The sequence below is a fragment of the Zea mays genome, chromosome 5, assembly GCF_902167145.1.
Source record: "Zea mays cultivar B73 chromosome 5, Zm-B73-REFERENCE-NAM-5.0, whole genome shotgun sequence".
Classification (NCBI taxonomy): domain Eukaryota; kingdom Viridiplantae; phylum Streptophyta; class Magnoliopsida; order Poales; family Poaceae; genus Zea; species Zea mays.
Window position 1 is genome coordinate 7741679 of NC_050100.1, and position 16087 is coordinate 7757765.

Here is a 16087-nt window from a genome sequence, read left to right on the forward strand (position 1 = left end):
GGTAACCGCTTTCCCAGGCCACCCAAGCCTTTGAATCTTACAATCAATCATCGTCGCCTCCATCATCGGCATCCATACCATCATCGTCGTCGTCCCCTACGTCTGCATGGTCGGCGGCATCATCGACATTCATGGTCTCTTGCCTTACAACTTCTTGGTTGATCTCTTCTAGCACTCGAGCATTCGGCTCTGGCAGACGATGCCTTTCCACCTTCATAGTCTTCGGGTTACCCTCTGCAAAGAATGCGGTGAATGGCTTGGGGACCTGCAAAACGTGCGTAGTTTGGACTCATCCAGATGTTTTACGCTTTCATGCTAAGGAAACAATAATAGCAGCAGTCACAAACACACCTTGAATAAGCAGTTTCGCTCCTTGGCACTCTCAACAAGGATGTTCCAGTGTTTATCTTGCTTCAATGTTGAAGCAGAACCTACAACCTGTGGCATGCAGATTATTATTTAGATTTATAACTAAGCACATTGAGTTTTCCTAAGTATAGTTTTTTAAAAAAACTTTGCGCATCAACTAAAATTTTATATACACCAACAACAAAAGATTGGCATTACTCACTCACACACAAAGAGAGAGAGGGAGAGATACTCCCATTTAAGATAACAGATTTTGCCAGTTAAAGTGTCATATTGGAGACCATGTTCATGATCTTAATTTCAATTGGATCATGGCTTCTAAAACCTTAGAGTCAATTAAGGCATCTATCCAACTTGACATCCGGACATCAGGTTGCCTTTCAGAACGAGCAGGCAGAGACTTGTTGTGATTCTCCATGGTGAACCACTCGAAGCACCACCCCTTGATACTATCCTTGAAAGAAATGTCAAGGTACTCAGCCTTCCTACCCCGACAAAGTTCAAGACTGGCGCCACCAACCACTTGATGTTACCCCCTCGCCATTCTAGGTTTACAGTGGTACAAGTACTTCCACAATCCAAAATATGGTCTGATCTCGAGGAAGGCCTCACAAATATGAACAAAGATGGTAATTTGAAGGACAGAGTTGGGATTTAGATGTGTCAAGTTAAGAGAGTAAAAGTCGAGAAGACCACGGAAGGAAGGAGAAATAGGTGAACCTAAACCACGGATCAGGAAAGTAACGAAGACCACATACTCACGGGTATCCTCTGTGGGTATGGTGATCCCTTGCCAAACCCGCCAAGAACACAATTCTTTCGACGGCAAAACTCTAATTTCAACTATGAGGAGCAAGTCAGGCTCAGAAACAATGGAAGCTTAGTTACCGTAGAAGGGAGTTGACTATGGGATCGATGGGGGGAATAACAGGCATAGTATTCCCATGTTTCTTCTTCTTGCGCACCATAAGGCCTCGCTAATGAACGGAATCAAGCGCAAACTCGAGGGTGAGTAGGAATTTCAGGGAGACGTTTGCGGCGGAAAAAGCAGACTTAGGGTTCGTTCACTAGGAAACTACCAGCAAGGATATATATGTGCGCGTTAAGTCGGGCACATCACAACAGGTGATGTGACTCGGATCAGACTTCAATCGAGCGAAGTAAGTCAGACAGAGTTATCAATCGGATCTATTAGTATGGCTTGTCAGTCGGAATTATCAGTTGGGATCACTTGATTAGATTTACCAGACGAAGCATAAGTCGAAGAAAACAATAAACTCAAGATCAGACACGACAATTAAGGTTTCATTCATCAGAAGAAGGTCATTACAAAGGAAAAGAGTCGGCTCATTATGAACCGACCCTAATGTCATCACTTCCCCACTATCATTTCCATTCCCTAGTGCTACCACTACCTACTACTACACTACAATAATACTTACGTCGGTGGAACCCTGAGAGCACCTAGAGGGGGGGTGAATAGGTGATCCTGTAAAACTTGAAAACTTAATGCCACAAAACTTGGTTAGGCGTTAGCACAATAATGCCAAGTGGCTATAGAGGAGTCTCAACAAAACACAACAACCACAAGAGATCAACACAAAGATGGCACAATGGTTTATCCTGTGGTTCGGCCAAGACCAACTCTTGCCTACTCCACGTTGTGGCGTCCCAACGGACGAGGGTTGCAATCAACCCCTCTCAAGCGGTCCAAAGACCTACTTGAATACCACAGTGTTTTGCTTTGCTTTTTTATATCCCGTTCATGAGGAATCTCCACAACTTGGAGTCTCTCGCCCTTACACTTTGATGTTCACAAAGAAGCACGGAGTAAGGGAGGGATGAGCAACTCACACAAGACACAAAGATCACAGCAAATACACACACACAAGACCCAGACTTGAGCTCAAGAGACTATCACGAGTTTCATACTAGAACGGAACTCAAGTCACTAAGAATGTCGAACAAGTGCGCAAGAACGGAGTGTGAGTGATCAACTATGCTCAAAGAATGCTTGGATATCTTCTCCATGCGCCAAGGGGTCACTTTTATAGCCCCAAGGCAGCTAGGAGCCGTTGAGAGCATTGTAGGAAGGCAATTCTTGCCTTCTGTCGACTGGCGCACCGGACACTGTCCGGTGCGGATTTGTTTCCTTATTTGGCGAAGTCGACCGTTGCAGATGTAGATCTGTTGGCGCACCGGACACTGTCTGGTACACACCGGACAGTCCGGTGCTCCAATGTGACCGTTGGCTCGGCCACGCGTCACGCGCGGAAACCTCGGCTGACCGTTGCTCCGGCTGACTGTTGGCTCACCGGACAGTCTGGTGAATTATAGCTGTACGCCGTTGATGAAGTCCCGAGAGCAGCTAGATCGCCAGAGCCAGCCTGGCGCACCGGACACTGTCCGGTGCACCCAGACTGAGCAGACTTTGGCTGAACAAAGCCATCTCTTTTCCAGTTTGATTTCTCATGTTTCCAGCACTTAGACACAATACATTAGTCCATAAAACAATGTACTAAGTCTAGAAACATACCTTTTGACTTGATTTGCACTTTGTCCACCACTTTGCATAGATTAACACTTAAGCACTTGTGTAGGCACTCAATCACCAAAATACTTAGAAATGGCCCAAGGGCATATTTCCCTTTCAATCTCCCCCTTTTTGGTGATTTATGCCAACAACATAAAGCAGCTAGAACAAGTGCAATATCAATGCAAATGAAAACTCAAAATTGTTTTGATTCAAATTTGGCATATATGGATCACTCTTTGCCACCACTTGATTTGTTTTTGCAAATCAAAACTCAATTTCCTATCTCTAAGTCAAACACACTTGTAGAGACATAAAGAGAGTTGTTCCAATATAAATAGATCACAGTATCAAAAACTCCCCCTATTTCCCATAATCAACCATTCTCCCCACAAGGGACCAACTTTTGACAAAAAGAGCCATCTAGAGTATTTTGACAAAACAAAAGCTCTATTCTATTATTTTCAAAATTTCTCAAGTGGTAGCTGATCCATTTATTGCTTTGGCCTTTATTTTCTCCCCCTTTGGCATCAAGCACCAAAACGGGATCAATCTTGGCCCTTTAACCCCATTGCCTCACCAAAATCTTCAAATAAGAGTACAAAGGCAATAATAGCATGGAGATGAACTTGGAGTTAGTTACTCTTTCATCGGAGTGCAGTGGAAGTCTTGCATGGTCCAAGTCCACTTTTTCCTTTCCAAACTTCCTTTGAGACTAAATTAAGCAAACTCAAGCACACAGTTAGTCTCAAAGAGTCAAGTTGTAGCATATCTCCCCCTAAATTTGTGCATCACTTGCAATTGGACTTGTGAGGTCCGAGGAGTGCTTGTACAACTTGAGCACCATAAATAAACAATAAAATGCATAAGGAACATGATCAAAGGCATAAACACATGTATGTTATAAATCAATCCAAGTTCAGCGAATCTAAGACATTTAGCTCACTACGCAGCCTGCAAAAGGACTTCTCATCTAAAGGCTTGGTAAAGATATCGGCTAGCTGGTTCTCGGTGCTAACATAAAACACTTCAATATCTCCCTTTTGCTGGTGGTCTCTCAAAAAGTGATGCCGGATGTCAATGTGCTTTGTGCGGCTGTGCTCAACAGGATTTTTCGCTATTCTGATAGCACTCTCATTGTCACATAGGAGTGGGACTTTGCTCAGATTGTAGCCAAAGTCCCGGAGGGTTTGCCTCATCCAAAGTAGTTGCGCAGACATTGTCCTGCGGCAACATACTCGGCCTCAGCGGTGGATAGGGCAACGGAAGTTTGTTTCTTAGAGTTCCACGACACCAGGGACCTTCCTAAGAATTGGCACGTCCCCGATGTACTCTTCCTATCGACCTTACATCCAGCATAGTCAGAGTCTGAATATCCAATTAAGTCAAAGTTAGACCCCTTTGGATACCAGATCCCGAAGCAAGGCGTAGTGACTAAATATCTAAGAATTCGCTTCACGGCCACCAAGTGACACTCCCTTGGATCAGATTGAAATCTAGCACACATGCATACGCTAAGCATAATATCCGGTCTACTAGCACATAAATAAAGTAAAGACCCTATCATGGACCGGTATGCCTTTTGATCAACAGACTTACCTCCTTTGTTGAGGTCGGTGTGTCCGTCGGTTCCCATCGGAGTCTTTGCGGGCTTGGCGTCCTTCATCCCAAACCGCTTTAGCAAGTCTTGCGTGTACTTCATTTGGGAGATGAAGGTGCCATCCTTGAGTTGCTTCACTTGGAACCCAAGGAAGTAGTTCAACTCGCCCATCATCGACATCTCGAATTTCTGCGTCATCACTCTGCTAAACTCTTCACAAGACTTTTGATTAGTAGAACCAAATATTATGTCATCGACATATATTTGGCACACAAAAAGATCACCATCGCAAGTCTTAGTGAAAAGAGTTGGATCGGCTTTCCCAACCTTGAAAGCATTAGCAATTAAAAAGTCTCTAAGGCATTCATACCATGCTCTTGGGGCTTGCTTAAGTCCATAGAGCGCCTTAGAGAGCTTACACACGTGGTCGGGGTACCGTTCATCCTCGAAGCCAGGGGGTTGCTCCACGTACACCTCCTCCTTGATCGGCCCGTTGAGGAAAGCGCTCTTCACATCCATTTGGAACAACCTGAAAGAATGTTGAGCGGCATATGCTAGCAAAATACGAATTGATTCTAGCCTAGCCACAGGAGCAAAAGTCTCCTCAAAGTCAAAACCTGAGACTTGGGCATAACCTTTTGCCACAAGTCGAGCCTTGTTCCTCGTCACCACCCCGTGCTCGTCTTGTTTGTTGCGGAACACCCACTTGGTTCCCACAACGTTTTGCTTGGGACGAGGCACCAGTGTCTAAACTTCATTCCTCTTGAAATTATTGAGCTCTTCCTGCATGGCCAACACCCAGTCCGGATCTAGCAAGGCCTCTTCTACCCTGAAAGGCTCAATAGAAGAGACAAAAGAGTAATGCTCACAAAAATTAACTAATCTAGAATGAGTAGTTACTCCCTTGCTAATATCACCCAATATTTGGTCAACGGGATGATTCCTTTGAATCGTCGCTCGAACTTGAGTTGGAGGTGCTGGTTGTGCTTCTTCCTCCCTCCCATGATCATCTTGTGCTCCCCCTTGATCACACGCCTCCTCCTGATGAACCTGTTCATCGTCTTGAGTTGGGGGATGCACCATTGTTGAGGAAGAAGGTTGATCTTGCTCCAATTGTTCCTGTGGTCGCACATCGCCAATCGCCATGGTGCGCATTGCGGCCGTTGGAACGTGTTCTTCATCTACATCATCAAGATCAACAACTTGCTCTCTTGGAGAGCCATTAGTCTCATCAAATACAACGTCGCTAGAGACTTCAACCAAACCCGATGATTTGTTGAAGACCCTATATGCCTTTGTATTTGAGTCATAACCTAATAAAAACCCTTCTATAGCTTTGGGAGCAAATTTAGAAGTTCTACCTTTCTTCACAAGAATATAACACTTGCTCCCAAATACACGAAAATAAGACACATTGGGTTTGTTACCGGTTAGCAGTTCATACGAAGTCTTCTTGAGGAGGCGGTGAAGATAGACCCGGTTGATGGCGTGGCAAGCCGTGTTCACGGCTTCCGACCAAAACCGCTCGGGGGTCTTGAACTCTCCAAGCATCGTCCTTGCCATATCGATGAGCGTCCTGTTCTTCCTCTCTACCACACCATTTTGCTGTGGTGTGTAGGGAGCGGAGAACTCGTGCTTGATCCCCTCCTCCTCAAGGAACTCCTCCACTTGAAGGTTCTTGAACTCGGACCCGTTGTCGCTCCTTATCTTCTTCACCTTGAGCTCAAACTCATTTTGAGCTCTCCTTAGGAAGCGCTTGAGGGTCCCTTGGGTTTCAGATTTATCCTGCAAAAAGAATACCCAAGTGAAGCGGGGAAAATCATCAACTATAACAAGACCATACTTACTTCCTCCTATACTTAGATAGGCGACGGGTCCGAAGAGGTCCATGTGAAGCATCTCCAAAGGTCTTGATGTAGTCATCACATTTTTGGTGTGATGAGAGCTTCCCACCTGTTTGCCTGCTTGACAAGCTGCACAAGATCTATCTTTTTCGAAATACACATTAGTTAGACCTATCACGTGTTCTCCCTTTAGAAGCTTGTGAAGGTTCTTCATCCCCACATGTGCTAAGTGGCGATGTCACAGCTAGCCCATGCAAGTCTTAGCAATTAAGCATGCATCTAGATCGGCCTCTTCTTTTGCAAAATCAACCAAATAGAGTTTGTCGTCTAGTACACCCTTAAAAGTTAGTGAACCATCACACCTTCTAAAGACAGACACATCTACATTTGTGAATAGACAATTATATCCCATATTACAAAGTTGACTTACAGATAACAAATTATATCCAAGTGACTCAACTAAAAACACATTAGAAATAGAGTGCTCGGACGAAATAGCAATTTTACCTAACCCTTTCACCTTGCCTTGGTTCCCATCACCGAATATTATTGAATCTTGGGGATCCTTGTTCTTGACATAGGAAGAGAACATCCTCTTCTCTCCCGTCATGTGGTTTGTGCATCCGCTGTTGATAATCCAGCTTGAGCCCCCGGATGCATAAACCTGCAAGGCAAGTTTAGGTTTGGGTCTTAGGTACCCAACTCTTGTTGGGTCCTACAAGGTTAGTCACAATGGTCTTAGGGACCCAAATGCAAGTTTTATCTCCCTTGCATCTTGCCCCTAACTTCCTAGCAATCACCTTCTTATTCTTTCTACAAATGGCAAATGAAGCATTGCAAGCGTGATATATTGTAGAAGGTTCATTAACTTTCCTAGGAACATTGACAACATTTTTCCTAGGCATATCTCTACCATGCATGTAGGAAGAACTAGAAGCAAACATGGCATGAGAATCAAAAACATCATAACTTCTATAGGCATTCCTAGAATGTCTCCTATCATGATACATGAAAGCATGGTTCTTTTTAGCACTACTAGCCATAGGGGCCTTCCCTTTCTCCTTGGCGGAGATGGAAGCCTTATGGCTTGTTAAGTTCTTGGCTTCCCTCTTGAAACCAAGTCCATCCTTAATTGAGGGGTGTCTACCAATCGTGTAGGCATCCCTTGCAAATTTTAACTTATCAAATTCACTTTTGATAGTCTTAAGTTGGGCATTAAGACTAGCCACTTCATCATTCAATTTGGAAATTGAAACTAGGTGTTCACTACAAGCATCAATATTAAAATCTTTACACCTAGTGCAAATCACAACATGTTCTATACAAGATGTTAATTTACTAGATTTTTCTAACTTAGCATTCAAATCATCATTTATGCTCTTTAAGCTAGAAATTGTCTCATGGCAAGTAGATAGTTCACAAGAAAGCATTTCATTTCTTTTAACTTCTAAAGCATGAGATTTTTGTGCTTCTTGAAAGTTGCCTAGAGGGGGGGTGAATAGGCAAGTTAAAACTTTTTCAACAAAAACTAGAAGCAAACTGGGTAAAACTGAATTGATCTCAAAATTCACCCAGTTAACTTTGGAAATGAGATGTTCTAGTTGATCCACAGGGTTCAAAGTAGTAGATCTGAGAAGGGCACTTCTCAAAATCCACACACCAAAAATATATAAACAAATCTTCCACGCAATGGTGAGAGAATGAAGAACACGAATAAGCACAATGAACAAGAACACAAGAGACACAAGATTTATCCCGAGGTTCGGTCACACCACCAAGGTGCCCTACTTCCTCGTTGAGGCGCCCACAAAGAGCCGGGTCTCTTTCAACCCTAATCCTCCCTTTGCCGACCACAAAGGTCAAGATCACACACTAGTCTTTGCTCAAACGAGCGGGTAATACAAACTTTCTTGTGGTCTTCCACAAGATTTGGAGACTCACAAGAGACACATAGTCGTCTAGGAGCTAGAAGCTCCAAGAGTAATGAATCCACAAAGAACTCGATGTAGTACCAAAGCTCGAATGAACAAGAGCAAGAGAGATTTGGAGATGAAGCACAAAAACCGCAGCTCTCAAACTCACTCAAAGATTTCTCTCCAAAGATTTGAAATGGGAGAGGCAAGAGATGTGTGTGAGAGAGTGGGAGGTGTTCTTCAAGTTAGAAATGGAGTTTGGGTCGTGCTCTCGTGTGTGGGGAGAGAGGTAGGAGTGAGTATATATAGGTGGAGCTCAAAACTAGCCGTTGGGCAGATTTTTCTGTCTAAGACCGGTTGAACCGCACCTGGCAGGTCAAGTAGACTGTCTGCCAGTCTGACTGTCAGACTGACTGGCAGACTGACCTGCAGACTGGTCAAGTTGACCAAGACCGGTTGAACCGCCCCTAAGACCGGTTCAACCGCCTGGGGTAGGCTGATAGACAGTCTACCAGTCAGACTGGCAGACTGCAGGTCAGACTGCAGAAACAGGTCCTGACACCGGTTGAACCGCCCCTAGGGCCGGTTCAACCGCCTAGGGGGTCAGACTGGCAGTCAGTCTGACAGTCAGGAGGTCAGACCGGTTAGGTGACCCTGACACCGGTTGAACCTCCCCTAGGACCGGTTCAACCGGTTTTGACCAGTGAGGTCCGGGGAAAATACCCCGGCTGAACTTTCCCTGGACACCGGTTGAACCTCTCTGGACCCCGGTTGAACTTGCCCTGGACCCCGGTTGAACCTGTCTGGACCCCGGTTGAACCTGTCTGGACCCCAGTTGAACTTGAAGTTCAGCTGGAGTTGAGAAAGCTCAACTCAGCTGAAGTTCAGCTCAGATGCAGTTAAAGAAGTTCAACTGCTTTTCAACAAGAACACTCTAGGTTTCTCAAACCTAACCGCGGTCAACCATAGAACGTTCAAGAGATTTTTGGTTTTCAAAAATAGCTTTTGAATATAGAGGATTGAGCTTTGGCAAACACCAACCTTCTTTTTGGATCCCTCTTTATAGTACGACGATTCCTATACTCAAGTTAAATAAAATATAATTAAGTAAACTCCTTGAGTCATTGGTGTCTCATGTGTGATTTCTCCATGGTGTTGCTTCATAAGGATCACAAATATCTTTGTATCACCTTTTGAAGCAAACACAACTCAAACCCTGTGACTTGTACCATATCACCATATATGAGTTCAAATCGTGGCTTCAAGTCACCTTACTGATGCATCAACATGTTATAACTCTTCATAGCTGATTAGTTCATCGACTTAGTGCAAGTACTCTCTTCTTCACCTTAGCCATGGTACCTCGGTCTACAAGCCATCGCTTGACCTTCACCTTCGTTTAGTTCCTCGAAGCCCTTTCCTTGCTATCTTCACCCTATCAAGCCATTCTTGAGTCACATCATTTTGAGCATCCATTGAGAGAATCATTTCTTCAATATTGTGAACCTTGCTTGAATGTCTTCTAGATATAACTGTTAAGATTAATCAAGCTCTAGTTTGATTCTCATAGAAGCATATATGGACTGATATTAATATGGTCAAGCCAATTCACGATTTCTCGTATCTTATTCACTTTAGCTTGACCAATCCTCTTAATCACTTCATCCTCTATTATGATCATATGTATGTAGTGATTTCTCAGGTCTTGTCCATAGATTCAAACCAATATAGAGATCAGATTATATCCATTTGCATTGTCTCATTGGTTATTTAACCTTGTGTTGAACCTTTGTTCACTGTCATTATACACTATTCAAGTATGTTCATCATACTGAATTTCCTGTTCAACACTTAGCAAACTTGTTAGTCTTTTAAATGTGTTGTTATCCAAATCACCAAAACTCACAAAAGGGATGAATGCAGTTTCAATCTCCCCCTTTTTGGTGATTGATGACAACACATTTAAAGCTTACATAAGATTTGATAAATAAGATTTTGAATCCTATGATATAGTTTCCTCCCCCTAAATATGTGCATTTCAGAAAATAACACTTTTGTACTCAAATGTCAAAAGCACATATTTGGGTCAAAGTATGGAGACAACTTATATTATACTATTCATGAGGTGCAGTGTGTCATAAAATAAACGTGATGCTCATGACATAGTATGCACTCATCAATTTTCTACATCTTATGTTTTTTCTTATGATTCCCCCTTTTTGTTAATTATATCTCCCCTTCTTAAAAGTCTTCTAACACTTAGTTACATAAGACTAAAGGTAAGCTTTAATGCAAAATTTCTCCCCCTTTGTCATAAATCTCCAAAAAGGATACAAAGAATATAAAGGGTAGAAATTATGATTAAGCAAGATGGGAACACACTATTATGAAAAGGGTCCTTAGATGGCACAAAGGTAATGGAGAAGTGACATGAAGTGATGTACCTTTGCATTTTTACCTTTTCAAGGGGGTGTTCCAAACTTGTGTTGGACTTAGAATTCATTTGCGCGCTCTTGTTGTCATAATTGTGACATAGGGCCAAGATATCAAATGAATATTGTCATACTAATTGATAGATAAATCTTGATACCTGGAGTTGATAGTCGCCTAGAGGGGGGGTGAATAGGGCGAAACTGAAATTTACAAATATAAACACAACTACAAGCCGGGTTAGCGTTAGAAACAAAACGAGTCCGCGAGAGAGGGTGCAAAACAAATCTCAAGCAAATAACAAGTGAGACACACGGATTTGTTTTACCGAGGTTCGGTTTTCGCAAACCTACTCCCCGTTGAGGAGGCCACAAAGGCCGGGTCTTTTTCAACCCTTTCCATCTCTCAAACGGTCCCTCGGACCGAGTGAGCTTCTCTTCTCAAATCACTTTGGGAATCAAACTTCCCGCAAGGACCACCACACAATTGGTGTATCTTGCCTCAATTACAAGTGAGTGTTTGATCACAAGAAAGAATGCCAAAGAAAAGAAGCGATCCAAGCGCAAGAGCTCAAATGAACACTACAAATCACTCTCTCTAGTCACTAAGCCTTTGTGTGGAGATGGGAGAGGATTTGATCTCTTTTGGTGTGCTTTGCAATGAATGCTAGCTCTTGTATAGTGGTTGGAAGTTGGAAGACTTGGATGCAATGAATGGTGGGGTGGTTGGGGTATTTATAGCCCCAACCACCAAACATGACCGTTGGTGGAGGTTGTCTGTCGTATGGTGCACCGGACAGTCCGGTGCACACCGGACATGTCCGGTGCACCAGCCACGTCACCAATGCCGTTGGATTCCGACCGTTGGAGTTCTGACTTCTGGGCCCGCCTGGATGTCCGGTGGCGCACCGGACATGTACTGTAGAGTGTCCGGTGCGCCAGCATGGGCGTGCCTGACGCTTGCGCGCTCTGGCACGCATTAATTGCAGTTGCAGGCGACCGTTGGCGCGAAGTAGCCGTTGCCCCACTGTTACACCGGACAGTCCGGTGTACACCGGACATGTCCGGTGAATTATAGCGGGGCAGCCGCTGAGATTTCCCGAGGCTGCCAAGTTCCAGAGCCGCGCCCTCATGGAGCACCGGACACTGTCCGGTGTACACTGGACAGTCCGGTGAATTATAGCGCGCCGGCTCCAGGAAAATCCCGAGGCTGAGAAGTTCTGCGCGAAGTCCCCTGGTGCACCGGACAGTCCGGTGCGCCAGACCAGGGAGCCTTTCGGAATGCCTTTAGCCCTCTATTTTGAACCCAACTTTGGTCTTTTTAATTGGCTTGTTGTGAACCTTTGACACCTGTATAACTTATACACTAGAGCAAACTAGTTAGTCCAATTGTTTGTGTTGGACAATTCAACCACCAAAATTAATTAGGGACTAGGTGTAAGCCTAATTCCCTTTCAATCTCCCCCTTTTTGGTGATTGATGCCAACACAAATCAAAGCAAATATAGAAGTGCATAATTGAACTAGTTTGCATAATGTAAGTGCAAAGGTTGCTTGGAATTGAGCCAATATGAATATTTATAAGATATGCATGGATTGTTTCTTTATTTTTGACATTTTGGACCACGCTTGCACCACATGTTTTGTTTTTGCAAATTCTTTTGTAAATCCTTTTTAAAGTTCTTTTGCAAATAGTCAAAGGTAAATGAATAGGATTTGCAAAGCATTTTCAAGATTTGAAATTTTCTCCCCTTGTTTCAAATGCTTTTCCTTTGACTAAACAAACTCCCCCTAAATGAGATCCTCCTCTTAGTGTTCAAGAGGGTTTTGATATATCATTTTGAAATACTACTTTCTCCCCCTTTTGAACACAATAGGATAAAAAATGAAAATACTCTTTGAAAAACTGAGTTTTTGAAATTGGTGGTGGTGCGGTCCTTTTGCTTTGGGCTCATTCTTTCTCCCCCTTTGGCATGAATCGCCAAAAACGGAATCATTAGAGCCCTTGAATTACTCTCTCTCCCTTTGGTCATAAATAAATGAGTGAAGATTATACCAAAGATGGAGTCCTTTTGCTTGGTGTTCATGGTTTCTCCCCCAAAAATGGAGAGTTGCTTGAAGTGACGGCGAAGGAAGAATTACGGAGTGGAAGCCTTTGTCTTCGCCGAAGACTCCAATTCCCTTTCAATACACCTATGACTTGGTTTGAAATGGACTTGAAAACACATTAGTCATAGCATATGAAAGAGACATGATCAAAGGTATATAAATGAGCTATGTGTGCAATTTAACAAAAGAAGTTCCTAGAATCAAGAATATTTAGCTCATGCCTAAGTTTGTTAAAAGTTTGTTCATCAAGAGGCTTGGTAAAGATATCGGCTAATTGATCTTTAGTGTTAATATATGAAATCTCGATATCTCCCTTTTGTTGGTGATCCCTCAAAAAGTGATACCGAATGGCTATGTGTTTAGTGCGGCTATGCTCGACGGGATTATCCGCCATCTTGATTGCACTCTCATTATCACATAGCAAAGGGACTTTGGTCAATTTGTAACCGTAGTCCCGTAGGGTTTGCCTCATCCAAAGCAATTGCGCGCAACAGTGACCTGCGGCAATGTACTCGGCTTCGGCGGTGGAAAGAGCGACCGAATTTTGCTTCTTTGAAGCCCAAGACACCAAGGACCTTCCCAAGATCTGGCAAGTCCCTGATGTGCTCTTCCTATTGATTTTACACCCCGCCCAATCGGCATCCGAATAACCAATCAAATCAAATGTGGATCCCCTAGGATACCAAAGCCCAAACTTAGGAGTATAAGCCAAATATCTCAAGATTCGTTTTACGGCCGTAAGGTGAGCTTCCTTAGGGTCGGCTTGGAATCTTGCACACATGCATACGGAAAGCATAATATCCGGTCGAGATGCACATAAGTAGAGTAAAGAACCTATCATTGACCGGTATACCTTTTGATCTACGGACTTACCTCCCGTGTCGAGGTCGAGATGCCCATTAGTTCCCATGGGTGTCTTGATGGGTTTGGCATCCTTCATCCCAAACTTGTTTAGAATGTCTTGAGTGTACTTCGTTTGGCTAATGAAGGTGCCCTCTTGGAGTTGCTTCACTTGAAATCCCAAGAAGTACTTCAACTCTCCCATCATAGACATCTCGAACTTTTGTGTCATGATCCTACTAAATTCTTCACATGTAGATTCGTTAGTAGACCCAAATATAATATCATCAACATAAATTTGGCATACAAACAAGTCATTTTTAATAGTTTTAGTGAATAGAGTAGGATCGGCCTTTCCGACTTTGAATTCATTAGTGATGAGAAAATCCCTAAGGCATTCATACCATGCTCTTGGGGCTTGCTTGAGCCCATAAAGCGCCTTAGAGAGTTTGTAAACATGGTTAGGATACTCACTATCTTCAAAGCCGGGAGGTTGCTCAACATAGACCTCTTCCTTGATTGGTCCATTGAGGAAGGCACTTTTCACGTCCATTTGATAAAGCTTAAATCCATGGTAAGTAGCATAGGCCAATAATATGCGAATTGACTCAAGCCTAGCTACGGGTGCATAGGTTTCACCGAAATCCAAACCTTCGACTTGGGAGTATCCCTTGGCCACAAGTCGAGCTTTGTTCCTTGCCACCACACCATGCTCATCTTGCTTGTTGCGGAAGACCCATTTGGTTCCTACAACATTTTGATTAGGACGTGGAACTAAATGCCATACCTCATTCCTAGTGAAGTTGTTGAGCTCCTCTTGCATCGCCACCACCCAATCCGAATCTTGGAGTGCTTCCTCTACCCTGTGTGGCTCAATAGAGGAAACAAAAGAGTAATGTTCACAAAAATGTGCAACACGAGATCTAGTGGTTACCCCCTTATGAATGTCGCCGAGGATGGTGTCGACGGGGTGATCTTGTTGGATTGCTTGGTGGACTCTTGGGTGTGGCGGCCTTTGCTCTTCATCCTCCTTGTCTTGATCATTTGCATCTCCCCTTTGATCATTGCCGTCATCTTGAGGTGGCTCATTTGCTTGATCTTCTACTTCATCAACTTGAGCTTCATCCTCATTTTGAGTTGGTGGAGATGCTTGAGTGGAGGAGGATGGTTGATCTTGTGCATTTGGAGGCTCTTCGGATTCCTTAGGACACACATCCCCAATGGACATGTTCCTTAGCGTGATGCACGGAGCCTCTTCAATACCTATCTCATCAAGATCAACTTGCTCTACTTGAGAGCCGTTAGTCTCATCAAACACAACGTCACAAGAAACTTCAACTTGTCCAGAGGACTTGTTAAAGACTCTATATGCCCTTGTGTTTGAATCATATCCTAGTAAAAAGCCTTCTACAGTCTTAGGAGCAAATTTAGATTTTCTACCTCTTTTAACAAGAATAAAGCATTTGCTACCAAAGACTCTAAAATATGAAATGTTGGGCTTTTTACCGGTTAGGAGTTCGTATGATGTCTTCTTGAGGATTCGGTGTAGATATAACCGGTTGATGGCGTAGCAGGCGGTGTTGACCGCCTCGACCCAAAACCGATCCGGTGTCTTGTACTCATCAAGCATGGTTCTTGCTATGTCCAATAGAGTTCGATTCTTCCTCTCCACTACACCATTTTGTTGTGGAGTGTAGGGAGAAGAGAACTCATGCTTGATGCCCTCCTCCTCAAGGAAGCCTTCGATTTGAGAGTTCTTGAACTCCGTCCCGTTGTCGCTTCTAATTTTCTTGATCCTTAAGGCGAACTCGTTTTGAGCTCGTCTCAAGAATCCCTTTAAGGTTTCTTGGGTTTGAGATTTCTCCTGCAAAAAGAACACCCAAGTGAAGCGAGAATAATCATCCACTATTACAAGACAATACTTACTCCCGCCGATGCTTATGTAAGCAATCGGGCCGAATAGATCCATGTGGAGTAGCTCAAGCGGCCTATCGGTCGTCATGATGTTCTTGTGTGGATGATGGGCTCCAACTTGCTTTCCTGCTTGGCATGCGCTACAAACCCTGTCTTTCTCAAAATGAACATTTGTTAGTCCCAATATGTGTTCTCCCTTTAGAAACTTGTGAAGATTCTTCATCCCAACATGTGCTAGTCGGCGATGCCAGAGCCAGCCCATGTTAGTCTTAGCAATTAAGCAAGTGTCGAGTTCAGCTCTATCAAAATCTACTAAGTATAGCTGACCCTCTAACACTCCCTTAAATGCTATTGAATCATCACTTCTTCTAAAGACAGTGACACCTATATCAATGAAAAGACAGCTGTAGCCCATTTTGCATAATTGAGATACAGAAAGCAAATTGTAATATAATGAATCTACAAGAAAAACATTGGAAATAGAATGGTCAGGAGATATAGCAATTTTACCCAATCCTTTGACCAAACCTTGATTTC